Raw genomic sequence first — 17975 nt, 5'->3', positions numbered from 1 at the left:
AAGCTTCACAAAAAAATTAACCCATGAAACCTAGAGTATCACAAAAATCGCCCATGATTCTGCAACAAAATATTCAAGTGTACCATGAGAAGTATTGTTTATGATTGAAGGCTGACAATGTCAACTCAGGTGTTCTGTTTAAATCAGCCATACCAAAGTGGAAAAATAAAAATGTCAGCATCCGTGCATTAAAATTAGAACAATAAAACGTACAAACAAATTATGTAAAAATCATATACTGAGTTCCTGAACTATAACGTATTTTAATAACCATTTACCAATTCTAACATCACAGTTCCAATTCGAAATCTAGTACGAGAAGAATATTTATATCATTTAGGCGCAGCTGGTGTGTGAATAAAGATCTCTGTACACCCGTGAAGTCATAGACATGCATATCAACAACAAGGAGACGTATTAAATCACTTCCAAAACATAGGAACTTCAAAATTCTGTCCAAACAGCACTAACTCTTACAGACTTCACTGATCGTAAGATGCTGAAAATAAAAGCAACCCATTTTTAAGATATTACACAGTTACACTAACTACACCAAATCGTATATTCTGGTGGAATGGATCATGTTGGCCATACCGTTCGCACACAAGTATCGACACATATTCATTTTATTGAAATAATTCATAATTACTCCTGTCTTCGTAACGTAGATTCACAATGTCGAATGAAGACTGTGCTTGGTATTCATAAACCATTTCTACAACCATTTATAAGGTAAATACAGGTAATAACAACAAGTGTATGTATTTAACAGATGTAATTAGTTACACTAAACACATAAATACTGAAAATGTAAATTGAAATATCCATATGATATGTCTTGATTAAGAATGATCCACAGATGTGAAAGAAGAGTCCAAAGGCTCCCAGAATAATGGCGTTTTCATCCAATGTAGGTGCGTTATACTTCAATGTGACATCTTATCTAATGTGCAGTTGTGCGACTGTTGACGTCATCTGAAAAAGAAGATAATACTCTGTTACAAATTACTGAAGAATATTTGCTTGGCAAAACATTAAAGGTGCAAGTAAACTATGAGCTGTACAACGAGTATACAAAAACATTAAAAAAAGTTTTGCATCACCCCGGTTCGCAGAACTCCTGAAGATAGACGTTGACTGTGGATATTTTATCACAGACACAGTCCCTTTGAATGTTCAAAGATGTCACTAAACCCGCCCAAAGCTGTAAACAACCATGCATGTGCAGCGCCTATTAGAAGAAGGAGGTCCGACAGCCAATCAGCTCCAGTCATTCCACCAGGATGGAGGTACACGGTCCGTGTTGTCTGTAGGTCAACCATGTCTAGACGGTCAATGCCGCGGTTCGATCGCGTCCGCATTGCTACTTTGTGCCAGGAAGGTCTCTCAACAAGGGAAGTGTCCAGGTGTCTCGGAGTGAACCAAACCGATGTTGATCGGACATGGAGAAGATCCGGAAAGACAGGCACTGTCGATGACATGCCTCACTCACGTCGCCCAATGGCTACTACTGCAGTGGACGACGGCAACCTACGGATTATTGCTCGGAGGAACCCTGACAACAATGCCACTATGTTGAATAAAGCTTTTCGTGCAGCAGCAGGACGTCGTGTTACGACTCAAACTGTGCGCAATAGGCTGTATGATGCGTAACCTCACTCTCGACGTCCATGGCGAGGTCCATCTTTCCAACCACGACACCATGCAGCGCGGTACAGATGGGCCCAACAACTTGCCGAATGGATCGCTCAGGATTGGCATAACGTTCTCTTCACCGATGAGTGTCGCATATGCCCTCAACCAGGAGATCGTCGGAGACGTGTTTGGAGGCAACCCAGTCAGGCTGAACGCCTTAGACACACTGCCCAGCGAGTGCACCAAGGTGGAGGTTCCCTTCTGTTTTGGGGAGGCATTACGTGGGGCCGACGTACGCCGCTGGTGGTCATGGAAGGAGCCGTAACGGCTGCACGATACGTGAATGCCATCCTCCGGCCGATAGTACAACCATATCGGCAGCATATTGGCGAAGCATTCGTTTTGATGGACGACAATTTGCACCCACATCGTGCACATTTTGTGAATGACTTCCTTCAGGATAATGACATCGCTCGACTAGAGTGACCAGCATGTTCTCCAAACATGAACCCTATCGAACATGCCTGGTACAGATTTAAAAGGGCTCTTTATGGACGAAGTGACCCACCAACCACTCTGAGGGATTTACGCCGAATCGCCGTTGAGGAGAGGGACAATCTGGACTTGCCTTGATGAACTTGTGGAAAGTATGCCACGACGAATATAGGCATGCATCAATGCAAGAGGACGTGCTTCTGGGTATTAGAGATACCGGTGTGAACAGCAGTCTGGACCACCGTCTTTGAAGGGCTCGCTATATGGTGGTACAACACGAAATGTGTCGTTTTCATGAGCAATGAAAAGGGAGGAAATTGTGTTTATGTTGATCTCTATTCCAGTTTTCTGTACAGGTTCCGGAACTCTCGGAAACGTGGTGATGCAAAACTTTTTTTCGTGTGTGTATAAGGCCGCGCGGGGGTAGCCGTGCGGTTTAGGGCGTCTTGTTACGGTTCGCGCGGCTTCCCCCCCCCCCCCCCCCCCTTGGAGGTTCGAGTCCTCCCTCGGCCATGGGTGTGTGTGTTGTCCGTAGCATAAGTTAGTTTAAGTTAGATTAAGTAGGGCGGATGCCTAGGTTTGGTACCATAGTCCTTACCACAAATTTCCAATTTTTGTGTGTATAATGTAAAGTTTTCTGAAGGGTGTAATGACAAAAAAGAGGTAAGATGCGTATGTTTAAGATGATTGTTTTGAGAAATACGTCTGCCTTTAATTTGTCGTTATTTAATACATTTTTGCTGGGGATCCTGTTTTCGAATTGTATTATTCTGCGGGTGAAACTTCTTCACGGAACGTAAAATTAGCATGTAATATCTCATCAAAGAATGAATATGGACAAACTGCGACCAGAAGTACAGCAAATCATGGGCTGAGTGAGAACCAATACTCAGGTAATCGATTTAATCTGTATTGTGGCGTGCATGACCGTTTCAACCATCGACGTATCTATTATACTGGATTACATTTATGGTCGTGTTGTTGAGGAAGTACTTGCGATATCCACATTGATAAGCCAAAACATTATGACCACCTGCTTAATAGTTTGTTTGTCCGTCTTTGGAACGAAACACATCATTTATTCTGCGGATCATGGACTCCACAGTTTGTTGCTAAGTTTTTGGGGGTATGTGGCATTAGATGTCTATGCGAAGATCACGTAATTCGCGTAAATGACGGGCTGCTGATTAGCATACGCTGTGATGGCGCCCTAAAGCGAACCATATGGATTCCATAGGGTTTACATAGGCAAATTTCGTTGCCGAAACACCAATGTGAGTTCACTATAATGTTTCTCAGACCACTGTAGCTCGGTTATGGTTCCGAGACACGGACAGTTTTGCTGTTGAAAGATGACATCGCCGTCGGGGAAGACATCAAGCATGAAGGGATGCAGGGTGTCTGCAGCTGTCAGCGTGTCTTCGATTATTACCACAGGTCCCATGCAAGTCTCCCATAGCTTACTACTGCTCGTAACAACCTACGTCCGTGGCGAGCTGCACGTTTCAAGACGCCGTTCAGCTCGTTGATGGCGTTTGTGCAGACAATCATCGACCTAGCGTAGCAAAAGTGTGATTCATCCGAATAGCCGAACGGCTTCCATTAACCGACGGTCGAATGCCTACGGCCCCGTTCCCACTGCAGTCGTAATTGACGTCGTTGAGTCAACAAGTGAATACGTAGGAGTAGTCTGCTGCGGAGCTCTGGTTCAATACTCTACGCGGAACGGTGTGCTCCAAAACACTTCGGAGTGCACCAGCATTGTGCTGTTTCGGCAGAGACGCCATAGATCACCATTTTTTTTCAGAGAGCAGACAAGCCTCTGAACCCCACATTCTGTGAAGAGTCATGGACGTCCAACCATTTAACACCTAGTGGTAGTCTGACTGTCCTTCTACCTCTCTCCATAGATGTTCACGACAGTAGCTCGTGAATATTCGACCAGTTTCGCCGTTTACGAAATACTCGTTCACAGGCTGAGCGTAATAATAATCTGCCCTTTGTCAAAGTCGCTTACGTCAATGGATTTCCCCATTTTCAGCCCTTATCTTCGCTAGGGCGATCCCCCGTCCATGTTTGCTCCGCTTACATTTTTTTTCTTTTTTTTTTTCCCTGCCGCGTCACGTGCCCGCAACGCCACCAGGCGGCATCCAACGTCTCGGTGGGCAGGGGCCATAATGTTCTGGCTCACCAGTGTATGATTTCATGTAGTCTACTAATGGGCCTGATAACGGAATTTAGCGACTCCGAAACACGAAGTGTTTGAATACATGATCGTCAAGACTAAACTTGTACTGGTAAATAATTTTTGTGAATGAAAAGAAGAGAATATTATTATAATCCCGGCCATCTTTAGCGAAAATCAAATGTTGCCTTTAACCCGAACTGAAAGGTTAATAATAATTCAATAATACCTCAATAATTCTTCTGTAGCGTCACTTTTATGGTAAAATTATGAATAATACAAATATGAACGAAAATCCTGTATAAATAAAATGTATTTTGACATTTGTGTTATGAACTTATAAGAAAAAGTGTAAAAAGTGTTAAAGTTATTAATGAAGAGAAATTTTATTTGTGCAAAGAGAAACGTTTCGTAGACGGCTGTTATTATATTCAGCGTCAGTAAAACATAGCTTTGGTCCTTTTCATTTTTTTATAATGTAATACTTCGATTCTGACTTTGGCATTGTTCTGAGCTGATCGATGGGTGTTCATGTAAAAATACATGAAATAATGATTATAAAGAATCCGTCTCGATTGCAAATAGAAACCGGATGTTGACCTAGGTTGCGGGGCGGATAAGCACGCCTTCTTCGGAACACACTAAAACTACAAATTGCCTAAAGAGGCATGGTCCAACATTCATACAGAACGCCCAAAGTGGCAAAAGACTCGCATAAAATGTAAAATAAACGGTACGTGTGTACCATGTCAATAGCTGGACTTAGTTCAAGCGTCTGAGGCGTTGAGTTTACCTGAGAGCTTGCGACCCACCGAACGTCGGCTGGGGCGAGGAAGCACACTTCCGGCGTTTGAGCTAAGTACATGGTACTCACGTACCGTTTATTTTACATTTTATGCGAGTCTTTTGCTATTCTGGGCGTTCTGTATTAATGTTGCACCATGCCTCTTTAGCCAGTTTATAGTTTTAGTGTGTTCCGAAGAAGGCGTGGTTATCCGCGCCGAAACCTAGGTCAACATCCGTGTTCTATTTGCAGTCGAGGCGGATTCCTTATAACCATTAAATTACTCACGATTGCTGACGCGCTGCAATGTTAAAAGTTCTCAAATACATGAAATGTATTCGCAGTTGCTAATATGGACAACCGTGAGCTGTATAATGGAATGACGACAGTGAAAATCTCTGCCGCACCGGGACTCGAACCCGGACTATCGCGAGAGGCCGCCTTACCATTAGACTATCCGAGCACGACTCACGGCCAGACCTATACTTCCACATGTCGTCAACTTGCACTCGTACATCCATTATGTATTTTCCCGTACAGCAGAGACATTTTAATTGAAAGTCGCTTGCACGGATTCAGCGGATAAATAAGATACTGTAGTGCCCGAGTTGTTACGAAGGACGATGCAAAGTTCCTCGTTATGAAATACGTGAAACGTATTCGTAGTTGCAAATATGGACGACCGTCAGCTGTATAAAGTGCAGTCGACAATGAAACTTTGTGCCAGACCGGGACTCGAACCCGAATCAGCGCTAGTGGCCGCCTTACTATTAGGGTATTCAGATAGTTTGACACACGGAGAGTGAAATGGTGGAATTGCAGTTTGACGTTTAATGTTGACACATTAATGTGAATCGACTCACATTGTAAGGATGGCATATAATGTCTAGTTTTTATATGTAGTGAAAAATAATTTGGCAGTTACGACATGTAATACGTAACATTACACATGTGTTTGAAAATTACAAGTCATCGAAATTAGCTTATCGCACTATCTAAATAAAGATCGTCTGCATTACAGCCTAATACAGACTATGGCCGGCCGCTGTGACCGAACGGTCTACGCGCTTCACTCCGGAACCGCGCTGCTGTTACGGTCGCAGGTTCGAATCCTGCCTCGGGCATGGATGTGTGTGTTGTCCTTAGGTTAGTTAGGTTTAAGTAGTTCTAAGTTCTAGGGGACTGATGACCTCAGATGTCAAGTCCCATAGTGCTTAGCGCCATTTGAACCATTAGCGACTATGTTTCTTTTATTAAACATTTCGAGGCTGCGAATCCCATAAAAACAAAAAAATTAAATACATCACCTATTTTAAAACTTTCGAACTGGTTGTCAGTAGTGAAATGGATCGATAGTTGTCACGATCTCTCCTATTATATGTCATAAAGATACCATGTGGAAAAAAGTACCATGTGAAAGCGACTTATTAAATTTTGGGTGAGTGCAATGGCTGTAATAATTTTTACTCCTAAATGAACAAATCACTTCTTCTGGAATGGAATCCAGTTGGAATGTCGTCTTATTACGATCTATCGTGATGCAACAAACACAATGAAAACTATATTCATGCTTGAGTTCATTCTTGGGTAAGCTACATTATGTTCTACTCAAGTTTGTATCTAGCATCCGTTCAGTCCCAGAGAATACATTTTTGACTCAGCAACCATACATTTATGCAAGCGAAAAGTTGGTATGCGACTTTACCTCGTAGAGCAGGGGCTGCCAAGATTTCGGCTCGCAGACCGTGGCAGGGCCCAAGTGCCAAAATGCTGGGCCTCGCTGCACGTTTCCCCCACCGCCAAGCCACGCTGTTTAAGAGTGAGAAGAGGGAACAGGGGAAATCTGGTAACGCACCGCATTTAAATAGGAGTGCCATCGCATGAAACACGACTTGGTTTTATATTTCACATTTGTCAACAACGTAGATCACAAATAAAGCAAATTTTCAGTATTATTTAACCTTTCTTTGGCGCTCTGAAGACAATATAATTTTTACATGTTGCGAACTGTAGGCATACTGATAGACGCATACAGTTTCACGGATTTTCGCACCCAACATGCCACGTAATCGTGAGTAATTTCGTTTCAGAATTAAAAAAAGGTCTTTCACATCAGCATGTTGACAGAAATATTATAGAACTTTTGCAACTTCATAATGGAGACATGGAAATTCTGCCTGACAAAAGCAATCTAGACGCCCTGGACGCTTTTAACGCAATAAGATTTGTAATTAAAACTGAAATTACCCTGTAGGTCAATCAGTTACATCCGCACATGCACAGGGGCGCTTTCAACTGAGACGGCAGACGGTTCCGAAAACAGCTCGAAAACAGGTGTTCAGATTCACAGTGCCCTCAAAACCTTTAGAAATCTATCCTTGTATTTCACTCAAGGTCCCCCACCAAACACACATGAGTGATCGAGTTACATTAAAGCCTTATTCACACCTGGTAACAATGGATCGGATGTGAGGCGCCCAGCTTAACCGAGAGTCAAAAATCATCCCCAGAAATCGATCTTGAAGTTTGGCTCATAAGCCCGTATTATAACAGAAACAGGAACGGTGCCAAAACACCTCCTAGCGGACACACTGCACGCAACTTGTCAAATCTCGCGTTTTCCTTAACGGCAGTGAGCTCAAGGAACCGGACTGCCTTGTCGGAATGTGTCCTTTCTATAACGGGATTTTCTTTTTAAACGCATCCCAGTCGAATCAGAAAGAAGTAGTTTCCAATTAAAATGTGAAACCTGCAATCTATTCCGGATGTTCTAATTTTCGTTCCCGTACTTTCTCTTCCTTCATAAATTCAACAATAACGAGTTTTAACTCGAAAAATCGTTCTGGGCATGTCTTGAGATAACCGACGTACTTTGCAGTAATATGTAAAGGCTCCATACTCTTCGTTCAGTTCTATAGAAGACTGTTGCAGATAACAGTGCAATAATGCAGGCGACTTCATAAATTTTACTATTCATACTACCATTTCTTTCATATGCCGTGTGCCTGAAAATTTAGAACAAAGCGCTCCTTGATGTATTTGAGAATAAATCACATCTGTGGATCTTTGTAATGTTTTGCTCGTTCATTGTCAACTAAAGTTTAAATTCTTTCTGTATGGTATTGTACGATCATTTCGCAGCAAATCTGCAGTATCGACTTACGGGACTGCATAATAGATATTGAGAATTCTTATCCCTCCTTTCTGTCATTCCCATTCATTCTTAAAGGCTTGTGACGATAGATCGCTAGGCTGCCTCTTTTTTTTGAAGCATCCACTGAACATGTGAACGTCCTTCTTACCACAGTCAAACAGCGGAAGGTAAACAGCGCTTACACCGCAATTCTGACGAAGTGAAGAGAGTTGTGCCGACCGGAAACTGTCGCACCGCAACTCTAAATGAAAAGTCGTGCTGTACCGAGTACTTCGGGGAAGGAGCGAGCAAAGCCGAGAAAGGTCGAATTGTGGCCCGCACAACGTGCCTGCCCCTGTCAAGTTCGGCAGACCGTGGCCGGCCCTGTTGTAGAAGACCATAAGCCCGTATTGTAACAGACACAGGAACGGTTCCACAACCTCGTAGCGGAACACTGCACGCAACTTTTCAAATCACACGCGTCGTTGCCAAGACGCAGTTTCATTGCAAACCAGCCCCTCCTCTTGCTAGGAAGCGACGTCGCCCTCATTTGTGTAACCCAGACGCGTTCTCGTTGTTTCTTACCAGTTCAGACATGCATTTGTTGGCTGCAGCGTGACTTGCTAGAGCGAGGTTGAGCTCTTTATTCACAAAGCCCTTATTCTATGCTTGCGAATCTGCCCACGGAAGCGAAAGATTTGCTCTTATACACTTTTTATTGGTACCTCTTAGCAACATGGAAGATGCAGGTAATAATTCCAATTCTGAAAAGTGGCAAAGATCCAGATGTGGCCTCTAATTATCGACCGACTGCTTTGTCGTCGTGTGTTGCCAAAACTCTGGAACGAATGGTTAACAGCAGATTGGAATGGTGGCTTGAAAATCGCAATTGATACCTAGGACTCAATACGACTTCAAAAAGGCAAAGGGACTATGGACAATCACTATTTGTTTGCTATGGATATTAAGTCAGCCTTTGAAATGAAACAAACAGTGGTCGCTGCCTGTCTGGACGTTAAGGGAGCGTACGATCACTTTCATATACCAGCTATCTTGGACAAACTGGCGGAATTCGGAATTCCTCCATAGATGATTTATGGCATCAGTACCATGGTCGCTCAAAGAACCATCTACGTCCGTTACAAAGGAAACATGATCGGACCTACTCTTGTCTCCCAGGACAAGCCTCAGAGTGCAATTTCAAGTCCCATCCTGTATATTCTGTATGGACGTGATCTAGAGCGCATAATCACTCTCCCCACAAAGATACTGCAGTATGCAGACGATGCCTGTGTTATTTCACTGCCGCTTCGTATCGTCAGGCCAAAATGGAATTACTCACAACCATTGCTTATAATGATGAATGGCTATTTACTAATGGGCTGGAGATTTCGGCTGAGAAATCAGTAATCGTCCTCTTTTATAAGTCGACATCGGCTCTCGTTGATGGTCACTTAAGCTGGGCACCTCACATCCGATCCATTGTTGTCATGTGTGAAGAAGGTTTAAATGTAATTTGATCACTTACCGGTGTATGATGGAGAGCGAACCAGAGTAGTTTACTCACCATGTAAGAGGGGATTATTCGATCTCGGCTAGACTGTAGCTGTCAACTGTAGCACAATGCGTCAAAGGTTCATCTCACAAAACTAGGTACTCTTCAATACAGAGTCATTGATATCTCTCTTGGAACCATGCGTCCAACGCCCATCAACGCTCTTTTAGTGGAAGCAGGGGAGTTGCCCTTGGGCATTACACGCCAAATGCTATTGGATAAATTCTACACTACTGGCCATTAAAATTGCTACACCAAGAAGAAATGCATATGATAAACGGCTCCTCATTGGACAAATATATTATACTAAAATTGACATATGATTGCATTTTCACGAAATTTGGGTGCATAGAGCCTGAGAAATCAGTACCCAGAACAACCACCTCTGGCCGTAATAACGGCCTTGATACGCCTGGGCATTGAGTCAAACAGAGCTTGGATGGCGTGTACAGGTACAGCTGCCCATGCAGCTTCAACACTATATCACAGTTACCAAGAGTAGTCACTGGCGTATTGTGACGAACCAGTTGCTCGATCACCATGGACCAGACGTTTTCAATTGGTGAGAGATCAGGAGAGTGTGCTGGCCAGGGCAGCAGTCGAACATTTTCTGTATCCAGAAAGGCCCGTACAGGGCCTGCAACATGCGGTCGTGCGTTATCCTGTTGAAATGTAGGGTTTCGCAGGGATCGAATGAAGGGTAGAGCCACGGGTCGTAACACATCTGAAATGTAATGTCCACTGTTCAAAGTGCCGTCAATGCGAACAAGAGGTGACCGAGACGTGTAACCAATGGCACCCCATACCATCACGCCGGGTGATACGCCAGTATGGCGATGACGAATACACGCTTCCAATGTGCGTTCACCGCGATGGCGCCAAACACGGATGTGACAATCATGATGCTGTAAACAGAATCTGGATTCATCCGATCAAATGACTTTTGCCAATCGTGCACCCAGGTTCGTCGTTGAGTACACCATTGCAGGCGCTCCTGTCTGTGATGCAGCGTCAAGGGTAACCGCAGCCATGGTCTCCGAGCTGATAGTCCATACTACTGCAAACGTCGTCGAACTGTTCGTGCAGATGGTTGTTGTCTTGCAAACGTCCCCATCTGTTGACTCAGAGATCGAGACGTGGCTGCACGATCCATTACAGCCATGCGAATAAGATGCCTGTCATCTCCACTGCTAGTGATACGAGGCCGTTGGTATCCAGCACGGCGTTCCGTATTACCCTCCTGAAGCCACCGATTCCATATTCTGCTAACAGTCACTGGATCTCTACCAACACGAGCAGACTTCGCCTGAAGATGGCAAGTAAAAAACTTGCTGAAACGTTGCCGGAGAACAACTCATTGGCTCGGCTGTCAACCAGATAAAATATCATCGTTATTAAAATTCTATATCTTTATTCTTCACGGCAACATATATGCAGCCCTCTGCCACCCGAAGGCTCCGAATTGTAGCGTGTAACATGGTATGTGTAACGCAACTACGTCAGTAAGTGAGAAACAGGGTTTTGTAATCGAGTTTCGAATTCGAAGAGTTCGTCCACACATGGAGCACCGTCTCCTTCAGCATGACAAAGCCAGACCCACATGAGCGCTGCGACATCTGCAATAATCCGACGCCTTGGGTTCACTGGCATTGAGCATCTTCCATCCAGTCGCGACTTGGCCTTATCCGAATTTCATCTGTTTCCAAAACTCAAAGAACACCTTCGAGGACTTCACTTTGGTAGTGACAAAGCGGTGCAAGCAGAGGTGAGATTGTGGCTCCGTCAATAAAGTCAAACAGTCTACAGTGACGGTATCAACAAACTGGTTTCTCCTCGGGAGAAATTTATTCATCGACAGGGTGACTAAATAAATATGTAGACATGAAGTATAAAGATGTAGAACGTTGATAGCGTTTGCTTATAAAAATTCGGAGGTATTACTTTTCAGCTCTTCCTCGTATATGCTAATTACTTTTTCTTTATCTGAAAGTATCCACACTATTCTACTGAAGGAAAAGCCAGTCTCATACCTCTATTTTCGCTTTTGAGGACTTTTAGCCCATACTCCCGTTCATCAAATGATTAATCATTCTTAAGAACCTACCTTTTTCAAATTGTGCCATCGTGTTTCTGCTCTACAAAAATGTTCGTGTTTTAGAAAAGTCACTTAAGTTCAGTTGTCAGTCAATGGATGTTCCCAAAAATATTTACCTCTGTCTTAAATCTTTTTTCTTTTGTAATATGTAAGAACAGATACGTAGAATGTGCGACTCCTTTGTACAGGGTGTTTCCGTAAGAGCGTGCAGAAATGTAAAAGGACATACAGAATGCTCCACTGAACAATTCGAGGTAGGGAACCTGTGATTGGAGAAGTCGGCTTAAGGATATATGGAAGTAAAATTGTCTACCGCTTTGTCTAGCATTACTGTTTTACAGCTTATTTACAACTAACATGAGTACAAGTTTACACGTTATGTGCTGTTTATTTACATATACATTCATTATTGCCTGCAAGGAAACAAGGAGGACGAGCCTGGTAACTGGGACGTTATGTTGCAGGATTCGTTTACTTTACTTATCCATAAGGTGCCTCTGTTGCATCGTATTTGCATTGTCTCTTGGCTGCTCGTGAGAGGATGTAGATACAGCATGACGGTGCACCGTCTCACTTCAGTGTGAATGTCAGCAACCATTTCAGTGCTGTATTTCCTGGTAGCTGGATTGGAAGGAGAGGGCCTATTCCATGGCCTGCGAGATCACCTGACCTGAATCCCCTTCATCATTTCCTATGGGGATATCTAAAGTCACTTGTGTATTAGACGCCTGTGGATACAGAGGTGGAAGTAGTTGCCAGAATTGTAGCTGCCTGTGATGTGATTCGAAACACACCAGGGATATTTGTCAGGGTGCGTCACAGTCTTTTTCGCTGATGTCACGCTTGCATTGAGGGTGATGGCCGTCAGTTTCAGCATATTTTGTAAGATATAGTGTTTTGTCAATGACGGTACCTAACGTAAATAAAAAGGTACACAGTAGTGTGATTTTATTCCTATTATCTCCGTAAGCTGGCTTCTCCGACTCCAGGTTTCCTGCCTGAAATTGTTCCGTGGAGCATCCTCTATGTCCCGTTAAGTTTTGCATGCTCTCATGGAAACACCCTGTATACAAGTCAATAACGTACGCTTATTTCAACAGACTGGTGTGCGGAAGAGATCATCTATGCGTCATTTGAAACTATGCGTGAACATTTTACATTCGCTTGAACTGATCAGTTCCCGATTCTATTATTGAACGAATTCCGCAGCTTTGGCTACCGTTCGACGGAATGCCACAGCCGACAATGGATAATTTTAAATTTTATCTTTGTAACAGATCTGTATCAAACTTTTAGAATCCTTTTGATCTAAACATGAGAAGGCAAACATCTACGGTGCCCATAGGAAGCACATTATGCTTGGAAAGGTCTTGTTTCAGATCGGACCAGCGTTTAGGTATCCGGTATTTGTTAGTAGTAACGGAATTGTATTAGTCTGAGAATTTATTTCCTGGTTTGTATAAGCATTAGCTATATACGGTTTAAATATTATACTTTTTTCTGGTGATTTCTTTATACGAGGATCACTCAAAAAGAAATGCAGACTATTTTTTTAATCCATCTTTTATTCTACATGTTTGAAAGTTCTAAGTGTGTAGACACATCCTTTAGGAACAATATTTTCATTTCTCCACATAATTTGCATCCTTGTCAACTGCCTTACGCCATCTTGGAACCAGCGCCTATATACCCGCACGGTAAAATTCTGGACCAACCTGTTGGAACCACTGTTTGGCAGCGTGCACAAGAGAGTCATCATCTTCAAACCTTGTACCACGATGAGAGTCTTTCGGTTTCCCAAAGAGATGATAGTCACATGGAGCCAGGTCAGGACTGTAAGGCGGGTGTTTCAGTGTTGTCCATCCGAGTTTTGTGATCGCTTCCATGGTTTTTTGACTGACATGTGGCCGTGCATTGTCGTGAAACAGCAAAACACCCTGCTTTTGCCGATGTGGTCGAACACGACTCAGTCGAGCTTGAAGTTTCTTCAGTGTCATCACATATGCATCACAATTTGTGGTGGTTCCACTTGGCATGATGTCCACAAGCAAGGGTCCTTCGGAATCGAAAATCACCGTAGCCATAACTTTTCCAGCAGAAGGTGTGGTTTTGAATGTTTTATTCTTGGTTGAATTTGCATGATGCCACTCCACTGATTGCCTCTTCGTCTCTGGTGAAAAATGATGGAGCCATGTTTCATCACCTGTCACAATTGTTCCAAGAAATTCATCTCCACCATTCTCTTACTGTTCCAAAAGTTCGCCGCATACCGTTTATCTTGTTTCTATGTGAGCCACTGTCAACATCCTGGGCAATCACCTGTCACAAACCTTTTTTAACGCCAACACTTTCAGCATTCTGCAAACACTTCCTTCCCCTATCCCAACATAGCGTGACAATTCGTTAACTGTGATGCGTCTGTCAGCAGTCACCAATTCGTTAACTCTCTGCACATTGTCTGGAATGTGTGCAGTACGAGGCCTGCCGGTGCGAGGACAATCCTCAATATTGCCGTGCCCGCTTCATCACGTAACCTGCTTGCCCACCGACTAACTGTACTGCGATCGACAGCAGCACCTGCATACACCTTTCTCAACCTCTTGAGGATGTTTCCCACTGTCTCGTTTTCACAGTATAGGAATTCTATGACAGCACGTTGCTTCTGACGAACGTCAAGTGTAGCAGCCATCTTGAAGACATGCTATGACGGCGCGACTCACGGGAACAGGTTGAACTAAGTTTGAAAACAAGCGTGAAGGCTGAATCTACATACTGTAAAACTTCCATACATGTAAATTAAAACTGTATTTTTACAAAAATAGTGTGCATTTCTTTTGGAGTGACCCTCGTAATACATTTTTCTGTCCAGCAGTGTTCGTTAATAAGCAACTTTTCTCAGTAACCCCTGCCATATTATAGCAGAACATTCTAAGAGGCCGTGAAATATAAGACTGAACAGCACAGAGAAGAGCAAAAGCAAATGAGCAGCAAGTAATGATTCACAAGTTTACCTTGGGAAGGGACGTCGTTGCATTCATGCGCAAGCGTGGCGGCAGTCTTCTTCACTGTCGAACCTGCAACACACAAGAAGCTGACTAGAACTCTTCCCATAGACTGCTGCTCCACTCCACAGCATGAGCCTGATCTCTCTACAGGCCTACAGGCTTTCGGACAATGGGTATATTTATAGAGTAATGCAGATACAACGTTGAGCTGCTCGCAGATCGTACCGCGCAGTCAGACAGATAGGTAAGCGAAACCCGGATGGAGTCCGCGCGACGGATTGACGGCCGTAGGCTAGTATACCAGGGACTTCAGTGTGATTTTTATGCGGTTTCTCACGATCGTTTAGGTAAAATTTTGGCTGATCCCCGATTCGCAGACAGGTGGCACGCACGATTTTTTCCCTTAGAAGAAAAGCACCCGGCTACAAAGTTAAATAATAATATAAAATGTGTAAAATCCTGAAAAAGCAGACTCCTACTAGACGCGACAAACGCTCGGGAAAAGAGAATGCACATATAATGCTTGCACATAATCATCACGGATTCAGAAAATATCGTCCTTGTGAAACACGACCAGCTCTTTATTCGCACGTACTAGTGAGTGCTATCGACTGGAGGTCTCAAACTTATTCCATATTTCCAGATTTTCGGAAGGCATTTGGCACCGTTTCTCACAAAATATTTCTAATAAAATAGAGTACTAGACGTGGTAAACACCATGGAAAAGAAAATGCAGATATATATTGACACACAGTCAGCACTAATTAAGAAAATACGGTTCTTGTGAAACACAACTAGCTTTTTACTCGCACGCAGTAATAAATGCTATTGAGAAGGGATCTCAGATTGATTCCAAAATTCTAAACTTCCGGAAGGCTTTTGACACCGTTTATCACAAAATACGTTTAAGCAAATAGCGTGCCTATGGAATATCACTTCAGTTGTGCGACTGGATTCGTAATTTCCTTTCAGGAAGGTCATACTACATAGTAATCAACGGAAATCATCGAGTAAAACAGAAGCGACATCCGGAATTTCCCAACGAAGCTCTCTGCTGTTCCTAATCACTATATTTGTACGGGGCGAGAAGTGGCAGTTGTCTCTGAATAAGGGAGAATGTGAGGTCATCCACGTGAGTACGAAGATAAATCCGTGAAATTTCGGTTACACGATATAACACACAATTTTAAAGGCTATCAATTCAACTAAATACGTGGGAATTACAACTATGTATATACTATGTAGTATGACCTTCCTGAAAGGAAATTACGAATCCAGTCGCACAACTGAAGTAATATTCCATAGGCACGCTATTTGCTTAGACGTATTTTGTGATAAACGGTGTCAAAAGCCTTGGAACGATCACATAGACAATGTGGTAAAGAAGGAAAACCAACAACCACGTTTTATTGGAAGGACACTTACAAGATGCAACAGGTCTACTAAAGAAGCTACCTACACTATTCTTGTTCATCCTCTGTTAGAGTACTGCTGCGCGGTGTGAGACCCTTTCCAGATGGGCCTGACGGAGGAGATAGAAAAAGTCCAAAGAGAGCCAACTCGTTTTGTATTATTGCGAAATAGAGGAGCAAGCATCACGGATATTATAAACGAGATGGAGTGGCAATCGTTAAAACAAAGTTGTGGGGAGATATTTTCAAGAAATTTCAATCACCAACTTTCTTCTCTGAATGTGAAAATATTTTACTGTCTCCAACCTACATAGGGAGAAGGGATCATCGAAATAAATATAAGAAAAATCAGAGCTCCTACAGACAGATTTAAGTGTTCATTTTCCCCGCGCGCTGTTCGAGAGTCGAACTGTAGAGAAATAGTCTGAAGGAGGTTCGAAGAACCCTCTGCCAGGCACTTAAGTGTGAACTGCAGAGTATTGACCTAGACGTAAATGTAGATGTAAAGTTGGACCTGGAAGGTACAACAGGCTGTGCCACTAACAGTAAAGAGTTCTTTACGCCCACGAGGCAAGAATTTAATAGGAGGCAGGTCGTCCTTTTGTAGCGACTGAGGAAGCGTTGCAACGAGGCATTGTGGCACGGAGGTTTATGATACCGTAAATGCGCCGGAAGGTCTCGAGGCCGTAAAGCCTCTCCATATATGGTGGTACTAGACGTCTTCGACGACAATGAGTGGTCGTGCAGGACCGTCAAGGAGATAACACTGGGCTCTCACAGCTGATTCAGCATTTTGTAACAATACGACGCTGCTGTAAAGAGTCTCTGTGACAATCTTCATGAGACTGAAGAGTCCTGAGCTTTCTCACTGACACATAGCCATCTGACATGATGTAAGTTGGTGCAGTGGCGCTTCTCCCATGTTACGTCAGTCATTTTCCAGTCATCATTTCTACTTCGTTTGTTTCTATTGGAGGTGGCTAGGGTGACATCCACAAGCTAGGAACATAATATACACTAATATCACCGCTGTGTGGGTTCAACAATTCATCTACGTCTACATTACTACTTTGCAGTTCACACTTAAGTGTTGTCATAGGGTTCATATTCAGGCTATTTCTCAACCTTTCCATTCCTGAATAGCACTTGAGTAAAATGAACACCTTGTGCGAGCTCTGTTTTATTTTATTACGGTGGTCATTTTTCCCTATGAAAATCAATAAAATATTCACACATTCGAAGGAGAAAACTGATAACTAAAATTCGGTGTAAAGATCTCACCGCAGCGGAAAAGGCCTTTGTTTTATTGACTGCAACCCCAGCTGTCATATATCTTAGACATTCTCCCCCATATTTCGCGATAATACAAAACGAGCTGCCCTTCTTTGAACTTTTTCGTTTTCCTCCATCAATCCAATCTGATAACGATTCCACACCACGCAGCTATACTCCAAAAGAGGACGTAAAACCGTAATGTAGACTGTGTCTTTAGTGGATTTGTTCCATCTACTAAGCGTTCTGCCAATAAAACACAGTCTTTGGTTCACCTTCCCCATTTTATATGTGATGGTTCCAGTTTTAATCGTTCGCAATAGTAATCTCTACGTATTTAGTTGAGCCGACAACTTTTAAATTTGTGTGATTTATCCTGTAATATAATTTAACCGATTTTTTTA

The 17975-nt window shown here is 43.1% G+C and overlaps 1 long non-coding RNA gene across 1 annotated transcript in view; it reads right to left on the bottom strand.

Annotated features, from left to right (window-relative positions):
* Positions 1 to 608: 608 nt before the first annotated feature.
* LOC126298550 (uncharacterized) overlaps positions 609 to 17975 on the bottom strand; it is a 50754-nt gene continuing 33387 nt past the window's right edge. Inside the window, exons 3-4 of the long non-coding RNA XR_007552622.1 lie at positions 14894 to 14956; positions 609 to 975 (exon numbers count right to left, since the gene is read on the bottom strand). This is a non-coding gene — a long non-coding RNA (uncharacterized LOC126298550). The remainder of the gene's footprint in view (positions 976 to 14893; positions 14957 to 17975) is intronic.

Source organism: Schistocerca gregaria, chromosome X (assembly GCF_023897955.1).
Source record: "Schistocerca gregaria isolate iqSchGreg1 chromosome X, iqSchGreg1.2, whole genome shotgun sequence".
In the NCBI taxonomy this organism is placed as follows: Eukaryota; Metazoa; Arthropoda; class Insecta; order Orthoptera; family Acrididae; genus Schistocerca; species Schistocerca gregaria.
This window is presented reverse-complemented; position numbering and strand designations above follow the sequence as displayed.